This window comes from Vespula pensylvanica, chromosome 1 (assembly GCF_014466175.1).
Source record: "Vespula pensylvanica isolate Volc-1 chromosome 1, ASM1446617v1, whole genome shotgun sequence".
Lineage (NCBI taxonomy): Eukaryota > Metazoa > Arthropoda > Insecta > Hymenoptera > Vespidae > Vespula > Vespula pensylvanica.
The window spans coordinates 8622862-8628479 of NC_057685.1; positions in this window are offsets into that span (position 1 = coordinate 8622862).

Genomic DNA, 5618 nt, shown 5'->3' on the forward strand with positions numbered 1-5618 from the left:
TTTCTAAGTCCACTCGCGGAGATAAATTGTCAGTCCCTCGAAAGCACAAAATCGAAGTCTGAAATAAAAGAAAGAGTATAGCACATCGAAAATATGAGTGATAGAATATTATACTTACGTAAACTCATCGTTAATACTCGCTGGAATAACTTCTGCGAAAATCTCTATGTCCACTCGACGAAGTACAAAGCACAACTGAACTAGTAACTGTAATAGTCGGTCGAAGACCCTTCTTTGTTGTCCTCTTTTGCAGGAGAATATCCCCACTTCGCAATTTAATCTAAAATAAAATAAACTGTATAGAATATTGTAAGAATGAGAAATTCGGAAATATATTTTATTAACTGTTCGTTGATACTTGCAGAAATGGTCTCCGCGAAATTTTCTGAGTTCTCTCGTCGAAGTCCAAAACACAACTAAACTAATAACTGTAAGAGGCGGTCGAAGACCCGTCTTTGTTGTTCTCTCTCGTAGGTGAGTATCCCCACTTCGCAATTTAAATCTAAAACAAAATAAATCGTATAGAAAATTAGAAAAAATGTGTGAGAATAAATGTACTTACATTAAATCTTCTCTACTACTTGCGGAGAACGCGTAGCGGGAGAACTGCGATGGGTACTCGTCGAAATTCAAAACAAGACTGAACCAGCAGCTGTCAAAGTTCATTTTATTGGCGTCACGGGTGGGAAAGTATCCCCAGTCCATAATTTAATTCTAAAACGAAATAAATCGTATAGAATAATGAAAGAACGAGTGATAACTTTTTGTTGTTACTTATGGAGAATGCGTACTACGAGACCTGCGATGTGTACTCGTCGAAATTCGTAACAAGTCTGAAGCAATAGCTGTTAGTCCGCTTATATTCTCGTCATGAGTGGAAGAATATTCCCACTACTCCATTTCATTCTAAAACAAAACAAATCGTATAGAATATTGAAACAATGAGTGATACAATTTACGTATTTACATTGACTCTTCTCTATTACTTCCAAAAAATGCGTACTGCGAGAACTGCGATGTGTACTTGTCGAAATTCAAAACAAGACTGAACCAGCAGCTGTCAAAGTTCATTTTATTGGCGTCACGGATGGGAAAGTATCCCTACTCCATCATGTAATTCTGAAACGAAATAAATCGTATACAATATTGAATGAACGAGTGATAATATACTTACATTAATTCTTTATTATTACTTGTGGAGAATGCGTACTACAAGAACTGCGATGTGTACTCGTCGAAATTCGTAGCAAGACTGAACCATTAACAGTTACAATCGGTCGAACGCTCGAGTTTGTTGTTGTCTCACGAAGTCCAGTGTCCCCACTCCACAATTTAATTCTAAAATAAAATAAATCGTATAGAATATTGAAGGAATGAGTGATATAATTATGTACTTACATTAATTTTTCATTATTACTTGCGGAGAACGCATCCTGTGAGAACTGCGACGTGCACTCGTCGGCGTACAAAACGAAACTAACAAAATAATAGTCAGAGTAAATAAAAGTCGTATATGTTTGTATTACGCAAGGCCAATGATCCCGAAATGAAAATTTCAAAGTAATAAAATTATAAACTAAAATTATTTTGATTCTCTTGCTTTACGATCTTTGTAATGTTATACGGATGTACTATTGTTTAAATATTAATCTTTTGTATTGCACGAATATTAAAAATTGTTTAAAAAAATGTAAAATTATCGAAAATATTGATTTCTAAGTTTTTGCGATTGAAAAAAGAGAGCTGTGACGCTCACTCGTCGGCGTACAAAAGAAAACTAACAAAATAATAGTCAAAGTAAATAAAAGTCGTATGTTTGTATTACGCAAAGCCAATGATCCCGAAATGAAAATTTCAAAGTAATAAAATTATAAACTAAAATTAGTTTGATTCTCTTGCTTTACGATCTTGGTAATGTTATACGGATGTACTATTGTTTAAATATTAATCTTTTGTATTGCACGAATATTAAAAATTGTTTAAATAAATGTAAAATTATCGAAAATATTGATTTCTAAGTTTTTGCGATTGGAAAAAGAGAGCTGTGACGCTCACTCGTCGGCGTACAAAAGGAAACTAACAAAATAATAGTCAAAGTAAATAAAAGTTGTATACGTTTATGTTATACGAAACCAATGATGCCGAGACGAAAATTTCAAAGTATTAACATATTAAATTGAAATTATTTTATTTCTTGCATGATACGATCTTTGTCTTGTTAAACGAAAGTAGTATTGTTTAAGTATTAGTTTTTTGTATTGCGTGTACATTAAAAACTGTTTAAATAATTGTAAAATTATCGAAAATATTAATTTCTGAGATATGAAAATGATAATTTCTTTCGCATTTGGAGGAATAGATTTTCGATATTCACTCGTCGGAATACAAAAGAAAACTAATTCGACATTCTTATGTAGCTATATAGTAAATATATACAAGTAAATGAAAAAGTATTGGTTTGTGCTTACCTTCGCATTGAAAGAATTTTTCTAAAAGATTATAGATGCAGCGTATTAAGTTACACAGGTTTGTAGATTCACAGCTTGGAAACGATGTTTTATACTCGGTTTCATGTTTTGTTTGAATGTGTCCAGTATCTGCGTGACAGCAAACGAGAGTGAATATTTTTGTCCGCATATATTGCGATGAAATACAGATATTTTTGCAAAAAATGATATTGGTCGATGTGCTAATGCTTTTTAGAATTTATATTGATCAGTAATGTTCGAAAATCTAGACGAGATCTTTTTTTTCTTACCTTATTCGAATGCATTTTTTCTTCGTTGCAGCTTCTTCTTCTTCCAAAGCCATTAGAACTTCTGACTACCAACGAGTACATAATAAATACTCTCCAATAGAAATTATTTATTAATCAATATTTATCGATCAATCTATAGGCAAGTATAATTAAATATCATTCTTTCCGAACATTTGCAAAAGATATTGATCATCGAAAAGATAAATTCTTTGATTATTCGATTTATTAACTAGTTATTTTTTGATTCCTGAAGTGGGAGAGAGAAGAAACATACGTATTTGGCGGGAATTTTATATAACTTGATATAAAACAGTAAGACGTTTGATAACAATTCTCAATAATTTTTTTTTTCGATTGAATATTATATTCTGTGCTATTTTTCAATGAAATATTATGAAAAATTAATATATTTATTAATGTATAATATTTCTAAAATGACGTAGTACACATCTAGTTTCACTGACTAGTTTCACGGTGTAGATGACGCCATTGCTGTTTCAGTTCGTGAACGAAGCAAGCAAATACGTCTCCTTGTCGTTCTCGTTAATTATAGGTAATTATCAAATTTTTTCTAACGTACACCCGATTATTATACATCAATCGATAGTTAAACACGCGATTTTGGAGAGGCCGCGTTCGCGAGTCTGGATATTACGGCGTTTAAAAGATATTTGCGAAAATAAAATCGGTCTTTCGTTAATTCCCCGGGAAGCTATTGCTTCGTATTTTTTTTTCCACTTTTCTAGCTTGATTTTCACAATATCGATACTTCTCTCGATTTTTCATAGTGCTCTGATTAATAATTTTGCGTTTAGAATTATGATTGATCGATATTTTGTTTTATATTCGATTTTCATATATATTCATACACACACACACGCGCGCGCGCGCGCGCGCGGATTTTTTTACACATTATATGTACACATACACTCTTCTATCTTCTCCTTTCTTCATACACACACACACACATACATACATACCCACTTTTAATTTTATTTCGTAATAATATGAGATCTCACATTTTTCAGATTTTCAAGTATCACGAGATAGAACAGCAGAGCATCGAATTAGAATTAGTGTTAGTGCATCGTTCTCCGTGATCCGGAATCAGGAAGATGTTCGTCGTTTGAAGGAACAACCATTACTATCGGTAAAACTCTTCTTTCTTTAAGTATTTCCTGAGTTGTGAAGGATGAGAAACATAATCTATGATTGTATGTTATGCGATCGAATGCTCGTACTTTTTGAAGAATGTTGCGTGTATAATATACGTACATACGTGCATATGTGAGATACGATTTTTACGAATGTGTCAGTGCGTTGCGCCGAGTTCGATGTTCGTTTGCATGTTGGACTGCTGTGTGTAAGAATATCTGGATGGATTTTCTCTCTTTTTTTTGTCCTTTGCTTTCGCTTCGAATACAAGTATTTTATAAGGAATAGTATTAGGTAGTACTGTCCAAAAGTAATGCGTGTTTAGTGGTTTGATCTCGTCGTCTATATACATTTCAATGATAATTCTCCATATACTTATTTATCATTTCTCCATACATATGTATTATTTTTTCTTCGTTCCTCTCTTTTCGATAGTCGAGCTTTTTCGATTACATACAATTATTATCGACACATGATACATTACTTCGATCGTATTTATTCGATATGTATAAATAAAAATTCGAAGAGGTATTATCTTTTTCATACACCTACAAGTACTCGTATATATTAGATATATATACGCATAAACACATCAAATGATCCAATTATTTCGATTTAATTGCTCATTATTTCGCGCGTAATATACAAACATAGAGATAATATAGGTACTTGTGATACAAGTGCGTATCTATTTAATGTTTCTATATCGTTAAAAAATATAATTATTTCATTACAAAATTATTCTTCATGTTTAAAATTCGAATTAATTACATTTGTCATCCACGTACTTATATTATATTTTTTATTATTTTTAATTAAAAAATGTAATATTTGATTTGACCGGCGTTGTATCTGTGTTGACGTCACAGGATCTACTTTCCTTCCTTGCTAGTGATCTCATCGCCATCTTTGACGCAGTGACAATGTTTCGTCGCTCCGCATAATTACAGGTAATTGATAAATTTATTCTAACGTATATCCTCTTCCTATATATCAATCGATAGCCAAACGCACGATTTTCATGAGACCGCGTTCTCAAATCCGGACATCATTGCGTTTAAAAGATATTCGTGAAAATAAAGTCAGCCTCTCGTAGATCCCCCCGGCGAGCTTTTGCATCGCATATTTTCTTCAATTTTTCTGTTTTCTTTTCACAATATTAATACTTCTCTCACTTTTTAATGATCTCCTGATCAATAATTTTACATTAATAGTTGTGATCGATTGATATTTTGTATTAAATTCGATTTTCATATACAATAGTATATACTCACACATGCAACGTATCCGATCATACATACACACACACACGCGTGCGCGTACTTGTCAATCATATGTACAATAGAATAAGATCATACAAACATACACATATACATACAGTATCCAATTACCTTGTATATCACATATATAGGTATACGATATATATATGTGTGTATACCGCGGATATATATATACATCTTCAGATATTCCCTACACATATTACGTACACACTTTTAATCGTGTACTATGCTAATATGATCTTACATTTTTCAGATTTCTAAGAATTTCAAACAATATACAACGTCCATACCAGTATACACCAGTTTATACATCTCTTTGATGCGCACAAGTAAGTTTATCTTAATACATATAGTGAGGCGTAATAGAGAGAGATTTTCTTCCATGCTTTAGAATCAGAAACGGTTTTAGTTCTTTGATATTAACC